Genomic DNA, 25,000 nt, shown 5'->3' on the forward strand with positions numbered 1-25,000 from the left:
AAAAATTTTATTCCTTTTTTCCTATAAATATTTTTATTTTTTGGTGGCGATATTATAATCACCATTTTTTTTTTTTTGGTGGGGATACTATACTACCCATTTTTTTTTTTTTTTTTGGTGGTGATGATATAATCACCATTTTTTTGTGTTTTTTTATTTGGTGGCGATATTATAATCACCATTTTTTATATTTTTTTGGTGGCGATATTATAATCACCATTTATTTTGTTTTTTGGTTTTTTTGGTGGCGATATTATAATCACCATTTTTTATATTTTTTATTTTTTTTTTTTGGTGGCGATATTATAATCACCATTTTTTTGTTTTTTGTTTTTTTTTTGGTGGCGATATTATAATCACCATTTTTTATATTTTTTGGTGGCGATATTATAATCACCATTTATTTTGTTTTTTGTTTTTTTTTGGTGGCGATATTATAATCACCATTTTTTATATTTTTTATTTTTTTTGTTGGCGATATTATAATCACCATTTTTTTTTTTTTGTTTTTTTTTTTTTGGTGGCGATATTATAATCACCATTTTTTTATATTTTTTTTTTTGGTGGCTATATTATAATCACCAATTTTTTTGTTTTTTTGTGGTGGCGATATTATAATCACCATTTTTTTATATTTTTAATTTTTTTTGGTGGTGATATTATAATCACCATTTTTTATATTTCTTATTTTTTTTTTTGGTGGCGATATTATAATCACCATTTTTTTGTTTTTTGCTTTTTTTTTGGTGGCGACATTATAATCACCATTTTTTGTATTTTTTTATATTTTTTTTTGGTGGCGATATTATAATCACTATTTTTCTGTTTTTTGTTTTTTTTGGTGGCGATATTATAATCACCATTTTTTTTTTTTTTTTTTTTTTTGGTGGTGATATTATAATCACCATTTTTTTTATTTTTATATTTTTTTTTTGTTGGCGATATTATAATCACCATTTTTTGGTTTTTTTGCTTTTTTTGGTGGCGATATTATAATCACCATTTTTTATATTTTTTATTTTTTTTGGTGGCGATATTATAATCACCATTTTTCTGTTTTTTGTTTTTTTGGTGGCGATATTATAATCACCATTTTTTTGTTTTTTGTTTTTTTTTTTGGTGGCGATATTATAATCACCATTTTTTATATTTTTAATTTTTTTGGTGGTGATATTACAATCACCATTTTTCTTTTTTGTTTTTTTGGTGGCGATATTATAATCATCATTTTTTATATTTTTTGTTTTTTTTTGGTGGCGATATAATCCCCAGATTTTTGTCATATTTTGTGTTGCGGTATAATTTCCTCTTTAGTTTCTTTTCCAGCCCTGCCTTCTCGTCTCTTGAAGGGCGAATCTATTCAACTGGCTATCCCATATTAAATCCCCAGTCTGCTCACCAGAAATTTCTTTATGATATAATTCCTTCAACTCGGGGTGTATTTGAGAGAGACCTTCTACAAGTTGGGTAATAGCGAAATTCTTATTATTCAATTCCATCTCTAGGTTCATATTTCTTTCCATCATATCTTGATACTTTTCCTTATAAATTGCAAATTCGTCTGCCACGGAAGTGAGACCCCTAATTTCTTCTTTCAGAATTTTATTCTTCTCGTCGGCCTTCATCAACGCATTGCTTGTGGCTCTCTCCTCCGAGAGGTCTCTCTTCAGTCGTCTATTCTCTGCTTTAACACCAGCAATTTCTTTCCAGAGTTTTTCCAGTTCCTCCTCAGCCATTTCCAGGTCGCACACCACGTCTTTCTTAATTAATAGTTCAGTCTTCAATTTGGTGTTCTCATCCAGGACAGTATCCAATTTAGTCCCTATTCTATAGACCTCCTCGACTGCAGCATTAAATTCACTTTCTAAAGCTGCCTTTTCACAAACGTTTTCGGTCTTCAGTCTCTTGTTTTCAGCCTTAACACTGTCCAGTTCAGCCCAGAGTGTTCGGATCTCATTATCAGCACTTTCGACGTATTCCTCCAAGTCGCTCTTTTCCAGAAGTTCCTCGTTGGCTGTCTTGAGATCTTCTGTTACTCTTTCCAGCTTCTTCTCGAGTATCCGAATTTCCTCACGGGCATTTTCTAATTCCTTTTCTAAATATGCCTTGGCGAAAAGCTCATCACGAATTTGATCGTTTCGAGCTTCAGCTTTTTCTAGACTTACAAAAAGCGACTCTATATTATTATTCGCTCTATGTAAATCATCCATTAAAGCTAAGTTACCGATGTTATTACATACCTCAATTTCTCTTACCTGAACAAATGTCTTGGACGAAAGCTCCTCTCGAAGTTCATCGTTTTGACTTTCAGCTTTCTCTAGCCTTGCCATAAGATCCTTAATTTTCTTATTCGCTCTATCTAAATCTGCATTTAAAGCTGATATGGCTATGTTGTCCGTAGATAACTCAATTTCTTCTGCCTCTGCTCCATGCACCTCTTCACAGATGCGTTGTAAGTCATTGGTCGTTTCCGTCTCTTGATGTATTCTAGCGATGAAATCGTCAAATAACTTAATTCCCTCTTCTGCTCCGTCCAACTCTTCACTTAGATCCTTTTTCGATGTTTCATCCAATTGTGCGTGTTCCTTAGTTTGTCCGGCAACATAATTTGCCCCATCGTAGACTGCTGGATGCAGTCTCTCCATTTCCTCCCGATCCATCAAATCCAAGAATTTTTCTGCTTCTTTATGTGAATCCTCGTCTCCCCAGCACCATGCCATGACGCCAAAAGCTGTCAAAGATCCCATTAAAATCATCTTGTCAGTCATAAATCTAACCATTTTGTATAGTAGAGATTTACTCAATGCCTTCAATGGCTAACGAATATAGCATTAGAATTAGAAAAAAAAATATTGACACATTTCTCTGAAGACGAAGAATTCCTGGAGCCAAGGAAGATGAAGATTTTCAGAGTATTCACTGGAGAAAAAATAATCCTGTAGCAGCCATTGAGAAACAGTTCAAGGCCTGGCAAAAAACCAATTGATTTCCAATTACTCCGTCTTTGGGAGGTCAGTTGGAGACGAAATAATACTGAAGAAAACAGACTCAAAGATCCAGTGAAGACAAGAAAATCCTGCAGACTTTGGGAGCTCAATCGAAGATGTTTACAACGACGATTCTGAAATGGTCTTCTCTCTCTCTCTCTCTCTCTCTCTCTCTCTCTCTCTCTCTCTCACTCTCTCTCTCTCCTCTCTCTCCTCTCTCTCTCTCTCCGCCTTTGGGGGATCAGTTAGAGACGAAATAATTCTGAAGCCCTTGAGAAACGGAACAAGACCTGGCAGAAAACCGACTTAAAGATCCAGTTAAGACAAAAAAAATCCTGCAGACTTTAGGAGCTCAATCGAAGATGTCTACAACGACGATTCTGAAATGGTCCTCTCTCTCTCTCTCCTCTCTCTCTCTCTCTCTCTCTCTCTCTCTCTCTCTCTCTCTCTCTCTCTCTCTCTCTCTCTCTCTCTCGCCTTTGGGGGATCAGTTAGAGATGAAATAATTCTGAAGCCCTTGAGAAACAGACCAAGACCTGGCAGAAAATCGACTTAAAGATCCAGTGAAGACAAAAAAAATCCTGCAGACTTTGGAAGCTCAATCGAAGATGTCCACAACAACGATTCTGAAATGTCTTCACACACACACGCACTCTCTCTCTCTCTCTCTCTCTCTCTCTCTCTCTCTCTCTCTCTCTCTCTCTCTCTCTCTCTCTCTCTCTCTGTATATATATACATATATATATATATATATATATATATATATATATATATATATATATATATATATATATATATATATATTATGTTACATACAATTATATATGTATGTATGTGTGTACAGTATACATATATATATATATATATATATATATATATATATTGCATGTATGTATATGCTTGTATATATTCATATATATGTGTGCATGTGTGTATATACTTACACACACACACACACATATATGTATATATATATATATATATATATATGTATATATATACTGAATCAATAGAAAATGTAGGCATTTTATTTTTGATAAGATGACGTTGGTTTGATTAAAATGCAAAAAATATGATGAAAATTGGCTAGACCCCAGACATAGTTAAAAACATGTCTGAAGCCTTTATCCGGCTGTGGACTAAAAACGTATGTATTTGTTTATTTATTTATATATATATGTGTATATATACATACATACATACATATATATATATATATATATATATATATATATATATATATATATATATATACACACATATATAGATATAAATATATAATGCAACCCTTTCTAGTTCACTGCCTGCCGAAGGCTTCAGCCATGTTTTTTATTCATGTTTGGGGTCTGGCCATTTTTCATCAACACGTTAACCACCGCTGACTGATTATAGTAGGAAATTTTCGTCTGACCGTTCACAGCAAACCAACCTAATGTTTTTTTTTTTTTTATCAGTACTGCTTTGCTGATCATGGCGATACGAAAACCCTTTCACCACGTTAACGTGTGCCCACTCAGAAAGGATTGCTTCGATTATATATGTGAGGTCAGTGAAACATCATAACCTATTTCATGAGCGTTTGCTATATATTACGGGAAAGATGGTAGTCCCCGGGTAGACACGGGGTTGAGTCTCTACCTGTCAGTAAGGAGAGACCGACAGGCGCTTTGAAGGTTTTACTAATTGGCCCACGAAATTGTGACACTTTTTTTATCCATGAATAATGTTGGTTAGAGCTGAAGTCTTTATCCATTTTTTTTTTGCCTTTTTAAAATGTAAAATCTCATTGCGCTCTGTGCTGATTTTTGCTAATTATAATGATTAATCTGACTTAGTTAATTTATCAATACAGCAAACTGATCTGTCTATTAGTGTATTTGATTCATATATTACCGTTGTATTTATTTCTATTATGCTTTTATATTCGAGTTACCTATTAACGATGTGATAAAAATGATTCCTGGTGTAATTAGATTAGTATATTAATGTAATTGAAATTAATACTGATATTCTTTTTTTTTTACGAGCGTAATATACACTGTTTAAATTTTGCCGTAAAGAAAAACGGTAACAATCCTGGTATAAATGTTGCCATGCGTTTACCGTCTTAAAAACGGATATGTTGACGTAAAGGAGTGATATTACAGTCACTAACCCGTAAAAGATAATTATAAGGTATGGTAAAAATTACACTCGCCGGTATTTTACCGAAATACGGATGAGAACAGTATATTTTTTTACGGAGAATTTCCGATTAAAATTACTTTTTTTTTTAAAGTGTAATATAATTGAGTCCTTATGAAACAGTTCGCTTATATTACTCTCATTAAGTAATTAGTTGAGTGTGATTATCATATCGATTAAATCATAAATGTCTAATTAATTTTTATTAATTTATAGGTATATTTGTTATCAATATGATTCATTTAGAGGAAGATTTGAACATTTAGGCCCATTTGTGGCTTTATGGTATCAATTATTTGAAAATCTCGAAATATCTGTATTGTTATTACCATTTCATAGTCATTTTATATCCTTCGTAAACACATTTTCTTTGGAGAAACAGCTGCTCATTTAATAATGTTTTCAGAGGCAATTTTAGTTATCAACAACAATTTTGATTTGTTCTCCTAAACCGTATCGTCTTCATTCGAAGAAAAAAAAAAACATTGTTAACCTGTTAAATTTCTTGGTGCTAATGAAGGGTTTTTGCGATATTTTTTTTAACCTGTAAATAGTTTTACCCCAGGAGTCAGGGGGTAAATCCAGCCAGAATTCATGATTACATCCCCGAGGATTTGTAGTTAAATCTCCAAGAATTCGAGTTGAAATCCCCTTAGAATTCGCTGTTAAATCTCCCCAGAATTCGTGATTAAAAGTCCCCCAGACTTCATGGTTAAATCCACAAGAATGCGTGATTAAATCTCCCCCAGAATTCGTGGTTAAATCTCCCCCAGGATTCTTGGTTAAATTCCCTCAGAATAGGTGACTAAATTCCCCAGAATTCGGGATTAAATCCCTTCAGAATAGGTGACTAAATTCCCCAGAATTCGGGATTAAATCCCTACAGAATTCAAGATTAAATCTCCCCCAGATTGTTGTTAAATCTACCCAGAATTCATGGTTAAATCTCCACAATTCGTAATTAAATCCCCCTAGAATTAGTTATTAAATCCCCAGAAATCGTGGTTAAATCTCTCCAGAATTCCTGAAAACTTTAAATCATTCATTCATTCTCCAGAATTCGGGATTAAATTCCCTGGGATTCGTGGTTAAATTCCCAGATTTCGTGGTTAAATCCTCAGATTACGGGTTTAAATCCCCCAAGGATTTTGGGTTAAATCTCCCAAGTATTCTGAGTTAAATCCCCTAAGGATTCTGGGTTAAATATTCCAAGAATTGTGGATTAAATCTCCCAAGGATTCGGACTTGAAAACCCTAAGGGTTCGGGATAAAGTCCCTCATCAGGATTTTTTGTTAAATCCCCTATAGGATTTGTGGTTAAATCCCTCATAAGATTTGAAGTTAAATCCCACATAGGATTTGTAGTTAAATCCCCCATAGGATTTGTAGTTAAATTTCCCAACGGGGTGTTTCGTTAGATCCCCCAGGATTCGTGGTTAAATCCCCCCAGGATACAAGATTAAATCCCCGATAATTCGTGGTTAAATGCCCCAAGCATTCGGATTCAAATCCCCCAGGAATCGTGGTTAAATTCCCGAGGATTCGGTGTTAAATCCCGAGGAATCGGTGTTAAATCCCTGAGGATTCGGTGTTAAATCCCCGGATTTCATGGTTAAATCTCCAAGGGGTTTGGGTTGAATTCCCTAAGAATTCTGATTTGAAACCCCCAATTGTTCGGGATTAAATCCTCCACAGGACAAGTAGTGAAATCCCCTGTAGGATTTGTGGTGAAATCCCCCGTAGGATTTGTGGTGAAATCCCCCGTAGGATTTGTGGTGAAATCCCCCATAGGATTTGTGGCGAAATCCCCAGTAGGATTTGTCCCCCGTAGGATTTGTGGTGAAATCCCCCGTAGGATTTGTGGTGAAATCTTCCGTAGGATTTGTGGTGAAATCCTCCGTAGGATTTGTGGTGAAATCCTCCGTAGGATTTGTGGTTAAATCCCCCACAGCAATTGTGATTAAATCCCCCAGGATTCAGGGTTAAATACCCTAGGACTCATGGTTAAATTCCCCAAGCCTTTTTACTTAAATCCTGAGGATTCGTGGTTAAATCCACCACAGGATTATGGGATCAATCCGCCTGGATTTTGTGGGCAAATTCTTAGGATTTGGGGGTAAATCTTCCACAGGATTCGGAGATTTAATCCCAAGGATTTTGGGGTAAATCTTCCACAGGATTCGGGGATTTAATCCCAAGGATTTTGGGGTAAATCTCCCAGGATAATGGTGGTAAATCCATGATTTTGCGGTAAATCCCCATAGGATTCGTGGATAAATTCCCCGATGATTTTGTGGAAAATCACCCAGGATTCTGGAGAAGAGTATGTTGACTTACCTAATCATACGATTGTCAAAGGAAACAATAAACTTGAGGTAAAGAAGTTCTTGTTTTCGTTAATAATCTGTTGGTTAAAACCGAGTTCCAACGTTAGCAATCAATAGGCGAACTTGCGTAATTACGAGTAACAGCATACAATTGAAACTGGCAAAATTTTTTTTTAAAGATCCTGTTTTTTTCTTTATAATTAAAGTTGATAAAACTTCAAATTTGCGTTCATTTAAATGTCTTGATTATGAAAATCTCCAGATGAAATGTGCTAAAGAATGTCTCCTTATTTTCTCTTCAATTTATTACCTCCGCCTATGAAGTTGTAAGGGGGTAATGTTTTACCCAGGACCCACTAAGAGCGTCTCTTAGTGGGTCCTGGTTGTACCCCTGTGTGTGTGTGTGTGTATGTGTGTGTGTGTGTGTGTGTGTGAACAGCTCACGTTCAACAATTTTTGTCGTTGAGTAGTGAAACTTGCAGGGATTAACTTTTATGTAAAAAGCTGGAAATTATTAGATTTTGTAAGGCCAAGATCGAAGGTCAGGGTCAAGCAAAAGGTCCAATTCACATAATCAGCCATAAGTCTGCACATCGTTATCACAGACTTCAAACTGTGAGTGAATGAAAATCCACGTCAATTAATACATGTTAAGGTCAAAGGTCAAGGATTCAAAGTCTAGCTAAAGGTAGAGAAATAAGCTGCCGCGGCGTAGGTCTGCTCTCTACTGAGTGCCCCTCTAGTTCTTTAATGTTAACATAAACCTTTTTTTAATTCACTGATAAGGTCAACTAACGTCGTCTGTACTTTTATAATTTCGTATATTTCCTTCTATTTTCGTTTAGTCTAATTGTTGCTCATTTGACGAATTCTCGTTCATTTACTGGAATGGTTAATGTAAGAGTATAATAACAAACAATAAGTTAACTTATTCAGCAGAGACGGCATTTACTGTAACAGAAAACCCGAAGGGCCAGTCTGTACTGGAGCAGTAATTAAGGTCTTTAGGCTTCTAAGTGACCTTAACTCTGTTAGAATGACATTTTTGTCTATTAAACATTTCCACTCTGTTGATATAAAGGTCGATGTGAATTAATGTGACCAATGACCTTTCAAAGAGCTATATTAATCACCCCTTCACCTCCCCCTTCGTAGCTTATAACGGGCTACTCAGAGTAAGGATGTAATGCTCTTAGTATTACATAGCGTATTTTCTATATATCCGAATATCTTACTTCTCATATTTCTGGTTAAATAGTTTTGTCAATGAGGACAATATGCAAATAAACTTTATGCAAACGTAACCATTTAAAATGCAACGCCATAAACGCTTGCTCTTAAAATGAGCTCTATTCATGTTTGCGATTTGAGAACGACGGTTTGAAAACGATAATTTATCGAGAATTGTACGAAGTCATCTTAAGAAATAATAAGCCAGTATTTATCCCCCGAGTTCTCGTTACATCTAATGTACATTTGAGACTGTGACGATGCCAGAGAAATCTCAGTCAATCAATTATTCAGCCGTGGCAGTCCAACAATTGATGATTGACAGTCTATTCATAAATTATAAAAGACGAATACATTTCCACACATAAAATTAATAAAGTTTTTAGCAGTCGTTTATTCTACTGGTGCTGATTTCCTTTTTAGCAAATATTAAATATTTGAAATAACGTATTATATATTTGAATAATTAGTTTTATGTGTGTAAAGATTGCAGGTATGGTTAATTCTCTCTCTCTCTCTCTCTCTCTCTCTCTCTCTCTCTCTCTCTCTCTCTCTCTCTCTCTCTCTCTCTCTAGTAAATATTAAATCTGAAATAACACATTATATATTTAAATCATTAATTTCCTCTAACTACTTAAAGGTTGGAGGTATGGTTAATTTTCTCTCTCTCTCTCTCTCTCTCTCTCTCTCTCTCTCTCTCTCTCTCTCTCTCTCTCTCTCTCTCTCTCTCTCTCTGTGTGTGTGTGTGTGCTGGACCGTGGTTGGTATATTTCAGTTTTAAAATATGCGCACTCATTGAAGTGACATTACCAATTCTGTAAGTGGTACTTTAATCTTTAAGACTTGAAACGAGCTATAGTCTTCTGGTGTAACCTGCAGTCACTTTTCAAGATCTTAATTTATGATTGATTCCCATATCTTACGCGTTTGATTTACAAGTGTTTACGCAGGAAAAAAGTGCGTATTTTAAACTTTTGTAATTCAAATAAAGTGAAATATGAACTTTGTCATCATTCTCGTTTCGTAGAATAAGGTTGATATTTACTCTCATGTGTTCTCAACAGGTCGTAGATACAACCGAAGTACCAATCTCTCTCTCTCTCTCTCTCTCTCTCTCTCTCTCTCTCTCTCTCTCTCTCTCTCTCTCTCTCTCTCTCTCTCTCATTCAAAGTTGTGTTGACACCTTTTAAAAGAGATGTATTTTACCTACAATTAAATTGATTAAGAGAATATTTGGAGTAGGTGGTATAAAAGACTAAAGCCATTTGCGAATAATTATTGAGAGAGAGAGAGAGAGAGAGAGAGAGAGAGAGAGAGAGAGAGAGAGAGAGAGAGAGAGAGAGAGAGAGAGAGCCTTATTCTATGTTTGGGTTCCCCCAGGTCCCTGAGTGTGAGGCACCTCGTATATCCACCAGAGAGTTGCTAATGCATCTTCCGGTGTATTTTGTATCTTCCAGTATTGGATGGTCTTGGATGCATCTTAGGTATTTATCGAGCTTATTCTTAAACACATCTACGCTCACTCCATGTATGTTTCTTAGATTAGTTGGCAGAGCATTAAATAGTCGCTGCATTATCGATGCTGATGCGTAGTGGATTAATGTCCTGTGCGCCTTCCTTAGTTTTCCTGGTATAGTTTTTGGCACTATTAATCTACCTTGGCTTGCTCTTTCTGATATTTCTAGCTCCATGATGTTTTTAGTAATTCCTTCTATTTGCTTCCATGCTTGTATTATCATGTAGCGTTCTTTTCTCCTTTCTAGACTGTATAGTTTTAAAAATTGCAGTTTTTCCCAGTAGTCAAGGTCCTTAACTACTTCTATTCTAGCAGTATAGGACCTCTATCCACTCTCTATTTGTGCAATATCCTTTTGGTAGTGTGGGTACCATATCACATTGCAGTACTCGAGTGTACTGCGTACATAAGTTTTGTAAAGCATAATCATGTGTCCAGCTTTTCTTGTTTAAAAGTGTGTGAATAACATTCCCATTTTTGCTTTAAATTTAGCCAACAGTGTTGCTATTTGGTCGTTGCATAACATATTCCTATCTAACATTACACCAAGGTCTTTAATTGCTTCCTTGTTTGTGATTGTCTCGTTATTAGGTCCCTTGTATGCATTTACCATTCCTTCTCTTTCCATAATTTATTGATTCGAATTTATCGGAGTTAAATACCATCCTATTTATCTCCGCCCATACATATATTTTGTTGAGAGAGAGAGAGAGAGAGAGAGAGAGAGAGAGAGAGAGAGAGAGAGAGAGAGAGAGAGAGAGAGAGAGAGAGAGATGCACTGGACTTGGTTGTAAATGCTAACTTAATACATGAGCTAGATTGCGAGAATTCTATTTTATGGAGAATTTTGGAAATGTCACCATTTCGTCTTTCACCAAGCGTACTTACTGTGGACACTTACTTACTTTTACTTTTACGGGTTTATTTCTCGCCCTCCATCAGACACTAAAGGTCTGTTCAGGCGGGCCTTGGTGTGTGAAAAAAATAATTTATTTCCAATTAATATTTTGCTCTGTATCGTTATCAGTTATTTCGCTAGCATTTGTATTCAGGCTTAATAGTTTTCAGGTCACTATTATAACACTTTCTAAAAAGATAAGTCTTCAGGTTTTTCTTGAAAGCTGCCACATTATTGTTATTCTTGACATCGAGTGGAAGGTCGTTAAAGTGTCTCGGTGCAGCATAACTGAACGTTCTTCCTCCTATTGCATGATTCACACTAATTTCGAATAGTCCATGTGGGTCATCAGCATGTCTAACTCTTACAGCGGCGCTGGTAGCTTCAGGGTAGGGGACCAAGCAATCACGAAGATATTTAGGCTTATCACTTGTAAGTGCTTTGTGAGTCAACAAGCAAATTTTAAATTCAATTCTAGCCTTAACAGGTAACCAATGTAGATCGATCAATGCAGGAGTTAATCTCTCCCTTAGTTTAACGCCTTTTATCAGTCTAGCCGCCCGGTTTTGCACATTTTGAAGCTTTCTTAGTAGTGTATTGGGTAATTTGTAGTACAGAGAATTGCAATAATCAAGCCTTGATATTACATGACTCATCACTAAAATTTTTGTACTGCCCTCTGTTAAATATTTTCTAATAAATGCTATGTTTTTCAGGTGATAGTTACACACTTTCACTGTGTTCACAATTTGGTCCCTCATTGACAAATTACAATCTATCAGTACACCCAAATTTTTCACAACAGGCACAATCCCAACATCAGCATCACCAATTTTTATACTTTGAATTAACTGGTAATTCTTCAAAGCCTCCTTTGTGCCAAAAAACATACATTCTGTTTTATCATCATTTAATTTAAGCTTTTTCCTCTGCATCCATGTTCTTATTTCAGTCATTATCTCATCAATTTTCTTCTCTGTATCTTGTGTTGTTGAAATTGAGGTAAAACTGAGTATCATCTGCATATAGTTTAAAGCCCACTTTTTGTTTTTTCAAGATGTGTGATAGCTCGATAGTATATATGTTAAACAAGATAGGGCCCAGAACACTACCCTGTGGTACACCCTTCATAAGAATTCTCTCATTGGATCGGTTTCCAGAAACTTCGACAATAGTCTTCCTGTTCACTAAGTAACTTCGCAAAAATTTCAGTGCTTCCTCAGTCACTCCAATAGACTTTAAGTCGTCAAGTAAGTACTCGTGCACAACAGTGTCAAAAGCAGCACTAAGATCTAACATAATTAAAATTCCAGGATTGTGATATACTTAGGTTAATTATGTTCAGGTAAATATATATACAACTTGCTTGTTTGGAGCTTCACTTATTGAACTGTTTGCGAAAGGGTCTTTTCCACAATATGTATTCTTCATCTCTCTCATAACCTTTAACAAGTCGCACATATTTATTTCCTTAAATTTTATTAACTTCTTTCCCTCCTTCACTGGCATAGCTGACTGTCCTTCCAAGTGATTTTGGGGGAAACCTCTATAGATTTTATCAATTTTTTCATTGAAGAATATAGCAAAGCTCTCTGCACAAACATTGTCAGGCAAGACATATTTTTTCTTTAATCCCATCAAATCATCAAGGTTTTTGTGAAAGTCCTTCATGTTATTGGTTTTTTACATTTGCCGTTGTAGAATTTTCTTTTTGTGTTTTCTAACAGGATGTTATAGTCATTTCTGGCCTTATTATATAGATTTCTGGCTTGTGAGGATTTGGCTCTTTTCCATCTACCTTCCATCTTACGTCTGTGTCTTTTTGCCTTTAATAGCTCACTATTATACCATCTAACATTTTTGCGTACAACTATTTGTTTGTTCTTTATGGGACACATGGTATCGTACAATTTCCCAAAATTGTCGTTGTATTTCTTGGTATAACACCCAACACATTCTCTGTCTACCATATGTTCACATTGTGTGTTCACACAAGACATTTGCGCTACATTAGCTTCAATAAAATTCTCAGCATCAAAATTTTCCCGTTCCCTATATGTGATCCATTTTTTCAATACTCTGGTGCAATTTATATTAACATCAAAAGTGATGAGTTTATGTGTTTTTGAGATCTCAAAGTCTGGTTCTACTTCAAGGTTTTTTATTAGGTCTGAGTCTTTTTCACATATGACCAAGTCGAGTGTATGGCCGCCTACTGACGTTAATACCAACCATTAATACAGTAAGTGGTCGTTGTTCAAAATTTCGAAGGTAATTAGGTTTAAAGGTTTAGTTGTTGATTTCAGTGTTTTCCTTTGAGTTCGATCATGAGCAACGTAGCTCGGTGTGGTTGGGGTCAGCTTTTGTCTTGGGCTACTAGGCTCCGGCCCTCTTTGAGAAAATAGTATTATTTGCTATATCAATTATATTAGTCTAAGGTTGAAGGTTTAAATTGCATCATCAGTTAACATAATTTATATTGTTTCAGAAGTGATTGGTGAAAATAAAACATGTGAAATGACATGCAATGAAAGTGTTCATTGGTGCATTATTATAGTGATGTTGTGGTATATAGGATGTAGGTTATAAAAGATTATACTACCAACTCATTGTTTACTCAAATTATCTGGTTCGGTGTCAATAACCTTAGATTTCAGGATGACAAAAAACTCCTAATCAATTGATCATATTATAGGGGCAAGTCGCCCACTTCCAAGCTAACGCCCTTCCCTGGTAACGATTGCTCAATGCTCAAAAGTCCGAGTCTAGCTGGCTTCATCCTCCCCAATGCAAAGGGAAATATTTCCTTAGCATTGACTCTTCGTATTGTTACGATTTTATTTGCAGTTTCATGACCTGATGTCCAACACCTTATAGGTTTTCTGCCGGTAAGCTCTTCAAGAAATCCATTACTCTCGATATCTGTTCAATCAGTCTTATGCACATTTATTTCGTTATTTATAGTTTTGATATAATTTTAAACACCTAGAAAGCAAAATGTATGAAATATTGTCATCTTAGTATTTTGTTTTTCATTTACTAAAAAACTTCCACCAGAAGGATCTCATCATACATGTGGGGATGGGGGTAGAAGGATATAACGAGCTGGGGGTTAAAGATGATGGTGGAGAGGTGGCAATTGGGTGATCTTAATGTATGGCTTGACGATGTTTGCTTATCAACATTTATGAAGTGATGATGGTGATGGTATTACCCCTATTGATAACCTTTGATATCAATGATTCCAACTCGCAATGAAAACGGCCATATATCGTTCTAACATTGTTTTTAGGTGGTCATTAAACATCTTTGGAACATGGGATCTTTACCCAAACGAAATACATATCCAACACCAGCTTGCAAAGTAGTTAGCGGGCTTGTGTGATCCTTGGGCACATCCAATTAACATGAAATATTGGATACATAAGCATCTATAGTTCTTATGACCTTATCTAACTTATTCTTGAACTTGAGAGAGAGAGAGAGAGAGAGAGAGAGAGAGAGAGAGAGAGAGAGAGAGAGAGAGAGAGAGAGATATCAGCTGCTAGGATAATGCAATCAAAGGATATATTATTCTGACGTATATTAATTGGAATACTCAGTTCCAACAATATTTAAGGATGTTCCATATAAAAGTGTAATAAGGAATTCAAATATATCGGCGTGATTATATTTTTTCGATGAATATCCTCGAAAACGATTGCATTTCTTAAAAGAATAAGAGATAAGACCTCTCTATCTCTTTCCTATATATATATATATATATATATATATATATATATATGTATATATATATATATATATATATATATATATATATATATATATATATATATATATATATATATATATATATATATAGTTTATTACAAGTCTACCGTACATATTCTTGTCGAATTCAGGAATTTGTTCTTAGACTTGAAAGCAACCCTTCTCCACTAGGATAGCTGATTAGTGAGTTTGCAACACGTGGTATTTATCATGAATATATATCAATAACAACGTATTGCAAACACTAATCAGCTATCATTGTGGAGATAAGTTTATTTCAAATCTAAGAACAGGAATATGTACGGTAGACTTGTAATAAACTTTTATTTGTCTTGATAGCATGGTTGGTTACAGTCTGCAAGCATGGTATCGGCTTAGAGGCATAGATTTGAGTTTCTGCCTAGCCAGAAGCTGTTATCATTAATGAGTTGCTAGTGGATATTCATTCCCAAAGATAGAATTCGATATTAAATGCCATTGTGGTTGATATTTACTGTAATAAAAATCAAGATTGTTATATATATATGTATATATATATATATATATATATATATATATATATATATATATATATACACATATATATATGTATATATATATATACACATATATATATATATATATATATATATATATATATATTATTTTTTTATACACTTGCCAAGTTACAACCCCATTTGCGTCCGATTTATTGGAATCCAGACATGGATGGCTATATATGAAAGGTCTGGGATTCACTGACGGATGTTAAGTATCAGGAGCCTGCATGGTGAGGAGCAGGTATGCTGGCTGTTTAGTTCGTCACTCACCTGGCTAAAGTGGGGTCATTAAATTTTCACAATAAATACCTGAAGTATTTACTGTATTTAATTGTAGCACCCCTTTGGCCCACATTTTGAGGTTCCTTACCTCTAGCATCAGGGGCTTTTTGACCTCTTATTTTCAGGTGCCTTACTTCTAGCAGTTGAGGTTCTTTAACCTCTATTTTGAGGTATTTTATCTCTAGCATTAGTGCTTATTTTACATCTATTTTTAGGTGCCTTAACTTTAGCTTTACGGGCTTTATGACCTCTATTTTTAGGTGCCTTATATCTAGCATCAGGGACTTTTTTTACCTCTATTTTGAGGTGCCTTATCTCTAGCATTAGGGGCTTTTTTACCTCTATTTTTAGGTACCTTAACTTTAGCTTTAGAGGTTTTATGACCTCTATTTATAGGTGCCTTATCTCTAGCATTAGGGGTTTTTTACCTCTTATTTTGAGGAGCCTTATCTCTAGCATTAGGGCCTTTTTACCTCTTATTTTGAGGAGCCTTATCTCTAGCATTAGGGCCTTTTTTACCTCTATTTTTAGGTGCCTTAACTTTAGCTTTACGGACTTTAGGACCTCTATTTTTATGTGCCTTATCTCTAGCATTAGGGGCTTTTTTACCTCTATTTTGATGTGCCTTATATCTAGCATTAGCTGACTTTTTACCTCTATTTTGAGGTGTCTTATCTCTAGAATTTGGGGCTTTTTGACCTCCATTTTGAGATGTCTTAACTCTAGCATTAGGGGATTTTTTACCTCGATTTTGAGGTGTATTACTTCTAGCATTAGAGGCTCTTTGACCTCTATTTTTAGGAGCTTTATTTATACCATTAGGGGCTCTTTTACCTCTTATTTTGAGGCGTCTTATCTCTAGCATTTGGGGCTTTTTGACCTCCATTTTGAGGTGTCTTATCTCTAGCATTAGGGTTTTTTTTACCTCGATTTTGAGGAACATTACTTCTAGCATTAGAGGCTCTTTGACCTCTATTTTAGGTGCCTTATTTATAGCATTAGAGGCTTTTTTTACCTCTATTTCGAGGTGCATTACCTCTAGCATTAGACGCTCTTTGACCTCTTATTTTTAGGAGCCTTATATATAGCATTAGGGGCTTTTTGACCTATATTTGTAGGAGCCTTATATATATAGCATTAGGGGCTTTTTTACCTCGATTTTGAGGTGCATTGCTGGTAGTGTTAGAGGCTCTTTGACCTCTCTTTTTTGGGGTGCCTTATTTATAGTATTAGGAGCTTTTTTACTTCTATTTTTAGGAGCCTTATATAAAGCATTAGAGGCTTTTTGACCTCGATTTTGAAGTCCATTACTTGTAGCATTAGAGGCCTTTTAACCTCTCTTTTTAGGTGCCTTATTTATAGCATTAGGGACTTTTTGACCTCGATATTGAGGTGCATAACTTCTAGCAATAGAGGCTCTTTGACTTCTCTTTTTTAGGTGCCTTATTTATTGCATTAGGGGCTTTTTACCTCTTCTTTTAGGAGCCTCATATATAGGATTATGGCTTTTTGACCTTGATTTCTAGGTGAATTACTTGTAGCATTAGTGGCTCTTTGATCTCTCTTTTTTAGGTGCCTTATTTATAGCATTAGAGGCTCTTTGACCTCTATTTTTAGGTGCCTTATTTATAGCATTAGGGGCTTTTTGACCTCGATTTTGAGGTGCATTACTTTTAACATTAGAGGCTCTTTGCCTTCTATTTTTAGGTGCCTTATTTATAGCATTAGAGGCTCCTTGACCTCTATTTTTAGGAGCCTTATATATAGCATTAGGAGCTTTTTGACTTCTTTTAGGAGCCTTATATATAGCATTAGGGTTTTTTTTACCTCTATTTGTAGGAGCCTTATATATAGCATTAGCGTCTTTTTGACCTCGATTTTGAGTTGCATTACTTTTAGCATTAAAGGCTCTTTGACCCCTCTTTTTAGGTGCCTTATAGCATTAATGGCTTTTTGACCTCGATTTTTAGGTGCATTACTTTTAGCATTAGAGGCTCTTTGACTTCTATTTTTAGGTGCCTTATTTATAGCATTAGAGGCTCTTTGACCTCTATTTTTAGGAGCCTTATACATAGCATTAGGGGCTTTTTGACCTCGATTTTGAGACCCATTACTTGTAGCATTAGAGGCTCTTTTACCTCTTTTTAGGTGCCTTATTTCTAGCATTAAGGTTTTTTAACCTCTATTTTGGGGTGCCTTATTTCTCGTATTAGGATTTTTTTTACCTCTATTTCAAGGTGACTTACCTCCAGCATTAAAGATTATTTTACGTCTTCGTTTAAAGGCTCTTCGTTGCTGTTCTCTTCTGTCTATTCTAGTTTTTCAAGTTCTTTAGTTTTTCGGTTTCCTTTAATATTCATCTTCCAGTTTCCTTAGTTCGTCAATTTCCTTCGAGATTTCATCGTATTCATTCCTAATTCGTCAGTTTCCTTTTAGATTTCAAGAGAGATTTCAGTGCCATGCGTCCTCAGTTCGTCAGATTCCTCAGAGAAATCGATGGCATCCATGTCTTTGTCCATCCGGGCGATGGGTAAAGACAGGAATACAATAAATTTTCTCCGCATACGTCATCACGCTAAAGTAAACGACGAGCAACACAATATATTTACCGATATGATCTGGATATGTCCTTTCTTCAATGTTGAATTTTGGGACTATCCTGTTGAAGAAACACACTTCGCTCACCGTTCAGTTGAACCATTCTGTTTCCGTCCTTATGTCCTTAGTTCCAATAGTCTCCAATTATAGGACATCGTTGCAAAAGCCCAAGCAAATGATCATTCAAAGCACGTACATTATGTTCTTCAAAGCTCGACATCTTCTGCAGCAACCACCAAAACCCAGCTGTAGATGAAGGTGTTCGAAGAGCCTCGCGTACATTATGTTCTTCAAAGCTCGACATCTTCTGCAGCAACCACCAAAACCCAGCTGTAGATGAAGGTGTTCGAAGAGCCTTCTGTTGATCCTGTAGTTGTAATACACAATTCTCACAGTCATCCCCTGTTGCAAAAATAGCCATTAACAATGTTCACTGCGTTGCATGCTTAGTTTGAAAAAAAAAGAGATCAGGTCTTCAGAAGTCATTTGAAGCTCGGGCGGAGGCGTTCAGAACTACTCCGGGAAGATTCTGTTCTGGAGTCATTCAGAACTCCATGCTAAGTCTACGGCTATGTCTTCTGAAGCCTTTTGAAGATCCCGGAAAATTCTCTTCAGGTACCGTTCAGGGAACTCCAGAATCTGTTCTGGAGTCATTCAGAACTCCATGCTAAGTCTACGGTTGTTTCTTCTGTAGGCATTTGGAAATCCGGAGAATGTTTTCTCCCGAAGCTGCTCAGAAATTCTGTTCTAGGATCATTCAGAACTCCATGCTAAGTCTATGGCCATTTCTTCTGAAGCCATTCAGACATCCATGAAGATTTTCTTCCAAAGCCGTTTAGGACTCGCGAAAAAAACTCTTCTTTCGTTTCAATAAACCCTAGTAACTCATCATCATCATAATACTACTACTACTACTACTACTACTACTACTACTACTACTACTACTACTACTACTACTACTACTACTACTACTACTACTAATAATAATAATAATAATAATAATAATAATAATAATAATAGTAATAATAATAGTAATAATAATAATAAACTACATGATTTGATATATGGATTTGAGTCTGAACGTTCTGAAGTCGTTCAACGCTCGGGTTTGCAATTTGAAGGAAAAGTTAAGAGACTGAATAGGAAGATGAAAAGATAATTCATACTATAATTTATTACTTTCATTATTAAGAAACGTCTGAAGCGCGCTCGGCGATCGAACTCGGGCGAAGGGTAATTGACGTTTTCAGCAAACCGCATTGAAATAACCGAAGGCTTCCACTTATTTTTTCAGGTTTGAGATTTAAAACAACCAATTTTCGGTACGAATCGATATCAGAGCCGTTCGAAACACAGAAAATACGTCTCGGAAAAAAAGCATTTCACGAGTACTTTTCTGAAGAATTCATTTTAGATAATCAATAATGAAGTAATGTTCACATGATTTTTCCAATGGAATTATTACTTTCTAGATTTTTTTCGAAGGCGATGGATGTTACTATGTGTATATGTTATGTTTCTACCAATGGTTTATATATTCGCGCACACACACACACACATATATATATATATGTATATGTATATATATATATATATATATATATATATATATATATATATATATATATATATATATATATATATGTGTGTGTGTGTCATCAGCTGTTACTGGTCCACTATAGAACAAAGACCCCAGACATGCCACTTCATAAGTTCGTCTTCTCTTCCTTCCCTTGCTCCTTTTACAATCTCTAGGGACCTATTCTACAATTCTTAATGTCCATCAATTGTCTGACGTTTTCATTATATGTCCTGCCCATGTCCATTCCTTTTTCTTACATGTTAGAATATCTTCTACTTTAGTGTGCTCTCGTATCCATATTGCTCTATTTATGTCTCTTATTATCATTATTCTTTCCATAGCTCTTTTAGATTATAATCAGCTTATGTTGTAAGGCCTTTAGTAAGGCTCCAAATTTCTGATGCTTAAGTTAATACTGTTAGGACCATCTGATTAAATACTTTCCTTTTTAGAAAAGACATTATATATATATATATATATATATATATATATATATATATATACACACACATATATATATATATATATATATATATATATATATATATATGTATGTATGTATGTATGTATATATATATGTATATATATATATATATATATATATATATATATTTATATATATATGTATATATATATATATATATATTTATATATATATGTATATATATATATATATATATATATATGTGTGTGTATATATATATATATATATATATATATATATATATATATATATATATATATATATATATATATATATATATATATATATAATGAATACAAAACGTCTCATCGGCGTCCAAAATCGAAGACAGCTTCTCCTCGGTCAGATCGTCCTGCAGATAGTTTTCAGGATAACGGCAGAAATACATTTACTTTTCTCCATTTATTGTCTGGTATCGGCATGTGTTTCGGATCACTTCGCGACCCTTCTTCAGGACTACATTGACTTTAGGAACTACACTTTAATATAAAGGTTATGGTGGTGAAAATTTGATCAAATTTTCACCATCATAACTTTATGTTAAAGTGTTGTCTGTCCTAAGTACATGCATTTGTGGTTTACCAAACTCATGGCTTTGAGAGAAATGGACCAGGGAACAAAAGCAGAATTATTATTATTTTTATTATTATTATTATTATTATTATTATTATTGTTATTATTATTATTATTATTGTTGTTGTTGTTGTTATTGTTATTGTTATTATTATTATTATTATTATTATTATTATTATTATTATTATTGAAATGGAACAGGGAACATAAATTTATTATTATTATTATTTTTATTATTATTATTATTATTATTATTATTATTATTATTATTATTATTATTTTAAAGATCATATTTAGAATCGAATGAAATGTGGCCTTGCAAGCTTCTGATCATAATAACCATATTTGAGAAATGGAAATGAGACTGAAAGTTAAATAGAAATGAAAACATGAAGATATGTTAAAAAACAAACAAGATACAAATAAAATGCTACAGATTTGGCTGGCCTTTGTACGTTATAGGTTCTTGTTCTCACAAACAGGTTGTTGGGCAATCCAAACTATGGCGTGGTTTACCAAGGCAAGATTAATCCGAAATCCGTTTGTTCTTTAGTGCTGACTGAACAGGTCACGGGAATCTCTGGAATTGGGAGGGGAGTGGACTGGAACCCTTGAGGGGTTGTGTATTCACCAAGTAGAATTAGAGAGGAATTACAATATTTTTTATTCAAGTTTTTGAGTTGAATTTGTTTTGACCAAACATTTTTTCAACCCTACTTTTTCTTTCTTTCTAATTCTTCTTTTATTTTTTTTCACCTTCACTAGAAGGTTATATATTTTGGTAGGCGTATATATATTTATTTATGTTCGTTTCTTTCTGATTCCCGTAACTGAAATACTATTTGACTGATCCAAGCATAATTTTATTAGTTTGAGAAAGATTAAGTTAAAGGTCACGAAAAGGTCTAAACGCCTTTTTTTTCTATACCGTGGTCAATTTTTATCCGACTTACATGGAACTATAGTCCATTTCTTTTAGCGAGGCAGATTTGCACCGACTCGCAGCGGTGCCCTTTTAGCTCTGAAAAGTTTCCTGATCGCTGATTGGTTGGACAAGATAATTCTAACCAATCAGCGATCAGGAAACTTTTCCGAGCTAAAAGGGCACCGCTGCGAGTCGGTGCAAATCTGCCTCGCTAAAAGAAATGGACTATAGTGCCAAATTGTCCATAATTCAATTGCCTATCTTGTGATGTACAACATGATATAGGCGAAGGTATGCGCTCAACCGTGTGGCCGTTCTAGTTTTTTTTATCTGATTTGATCAGAGCATCTGTGCTATTACTTTCGTCTTTCAGTTCATCTCGGCTATCAGTGCAAGTGAACTTTGTCGACTTTAGCTTCTATATCATGGCCTTGTTTACATTTTCTTTACAAGGGCCTTTATTGGCTCAAAGCGCCTCTGCCGGACCTTCATATATGATCCTCTTTTCTCCCTTTGAGTTTTATTTTTTTTTATATATGGGAATATTTTCTTGTGAAATATTGCTGTAACTTTACATTTTTCTGGACGTAAGAGTATGTACGCAATGATAATGACAGTCATAATAATGATGATAAGATACCCCGACTCTCATTATTTCACGTTTGGCGATTTCAAAAGTTTGCTTGCTATACTAGTAAGAATTTAAGTTAATCGTACTCGCTGCTTTTTGAGAATTTAAATTAATGATTACTTTGCTGTAAGAACTGTTAGTTGAATTAAATACAGGTACCTCTGGATTTGTGTATGTAACTTTCCTCTCTTTTTTTTTTTTTAAATTGTTTTTATTAAGAATATTTCTGGTATGGTAATTAAAGAATAACTTCCCTTTGATTATTAGATATGCAATGTGCACACACACACATACACAAACGCCTAATAGGGCAGTCATTAATAAAACTTTCTTTCCCCTTTTCAGATTCGATGCCCTTTACACGCTAATGGCCGGCGGGATATTTCCCTAATGAGCTTGTCGTGGTAATTACCTGCTGACGTTGCAGAAGAGGTAAGTGGAACCAAACATAAAATTGTTATTGTGTATTGTAGAAAGTTCTGCGTAACTTATTCCCCATTGCTTTGATTACGTTGTGGCTATACAGACTGATTTCACTCAAAACTTTTCGAAACCACCGAGTTTTTTTTTTACTATCCCAATAAATTTTAGTTTGGGCGCAATTTATTTTGTATGGAAATCGTTGGCTTAATATTATTTGTCATAGGGAAATGAGCAGGTAAAATTCATGCCGAATATTTAAGAGACTAGGATAAATGCGGGGCTAAGTAACTTAGTTTGTTTATTTTGTTTGTTTGTTTGTTTAAGGGCCTTTTTACTGGTCTTATACAGCAGGGGAACCCTACTCTCTACCGGACCTCCACAGTCATTTTATCGTGTTCGTTCGAAAGCATTCAACATGTCACACCTCATATTGCTCGTTTATTGTTAAATCGTCAATATCGAAGCACTCTCAGAACAAGAAAGTCTTCAGTTTCCCCTTGAAAGCCTTAATATCTTCAATATTCTGGATGTCTCGGGGGGGGGGGGGGGGGGGGGGCTCACTGTATAATCTCTAGGCCGCATATTCAAACGTTCCAGATCGTATGGTAGACATATATCTAGGTTCTAATAGTTTGAAACTACCTGACTATTTTCGTGTCAAGATTTGTTGGTTGTACAGTACACAGCAATTCTCTTTGATATTTTGGCGGACGTCCGATTCTGATAACTTGATGGGTTATTGTACTTACTTTTGCTTGCTTGTTAGATTGACCAGTGCTTCTTGCTGGACACGGGCTCTTGCGTTGGCAGCCTGTCAAGTACTTACTTTAAACTCAATTCTCGCTTTAGTAGGCAGCCAGTTTAAACCAATTTAGTATAGGAGTGATCCTTTCTGGAGGTGGGGCACCTTTTATCAGTCTTGCTCCTCTGTTTAATATGTTTTGTAAATTCTCAAGTTGTACTTTAGGTAAATTGTAGTAGATGGAGTTACAGTAGTCAATCCCGGTAATAACACAGTTTATCACAAGTTTCATTACAGAATGTTCATCCAGATACTTATTTATAAAAGCAATGTTGCTAAGATGATAACCAGCAGGTTTTCTACTGTTACTGTTTGGTAATATGACAAAGAACTATGGGAAAAATTTAGATATGCCTAAATCATCTTGAATACATTCCATAATTTTCATCAGATTTCTACTTTACCTCGTTTACCACTTCCCTTTGGTCATGCTGCTGCTCAAACTATTAGCTTTTACTTAGTAGTGTACTACCACGATTCAAAGTTTCTTTACACCCCCCCCCCCCTCATTATAGGCCAGCGGTGAAGAACTGAACGTCGGACATACTATAGGCACAGTTCGTTTGTAGCGTGGACTTGGTTATTGGTGTGACAAATTTTTGAGATTCTATGAGAGGGTACTGCTAGTTTGATAGATAAATATCACGTTGACGCTCCCTACCTACCGATCAACAATCTCTCTCTCTCTCTCTCTCTCTCTCTCTCTCTCTCTCTCTCTCTCTCTCTCTCTCTCTCTCTGGGAATCTAACCTTATTTCTGATGTAAAGGACTGTTTTCCTCTTTTCAAGAATGCGTTCCATCTGCGTCAATGTGCGTATGTACATGATTTATGAATATGCATATGCAGCAAGTATACATACAGAAAGAAAAGGGGTCTCATCAAAAATTATCGTAAGTATTGTAGCAAGAATGGGTGACGTTTGTGATAAATTTGTGGGAAACTTACTAAAGTATTTTTCTCCCTGGAGAGAAAAATGAGAAGCGCCAGCCATCAATCATGTACTTGACACCAGACACTCATAGAAAAACCGCGATTTTTACCGTCCTTTATATTGTTTCCTTATCGCTTTTGATATAATTTCAATCTTTGAGGGTCGGAAATAGGCGCTAAATCTTACCTTAAGCGATTACAGCATAAATTGATATAATTTTACATGCATGTTTTATGAAATTAGCTCATGAATTATATGAATATAAGTAGACGCTGAATGAAAGTTTTATATGATATTGGTGCATTGAGCTAACATA

The 25,000-nt window shown here is 35.0% G+C and overlaps 1 protein-coding gene across 1 annotated transcript in view; it reads left to right on the forward strand.

Annotated features, from left to right (window-relative positions):
• The window catches only part of LOC137615390 (uncharacterized), a 421,687-nt gene that overhangs the window by 192,138 nt on the left and 204,549 nt on the right, over positions 1–25,000 (forward strand). The window contains exon 4 of the transcript XR_011039232.1: positions 22,873–22,959. The gene's annotated coding sequence lies outside the window, so the exon portion shown is untranslated. The remainder of the gene's footprint in view (positions 1–22,872; positions 22,960–25,000) is intronic.

Source organism: Palaemon carinicauda, chromosome 21 (assembly GCF_036898095.1).
Source record: "Palaemon carinicauda isolate YSFRI2023 chromosome 21, ASM3689809v2, whole genome shotgun sequence".
Classification (NCBI taxonomy): Eukaryota; Metazoa; Arthropoda; class Malacostraca; order Decapoda; family Palaemonidae; genus Palaemon; species Palaemon carinicauda.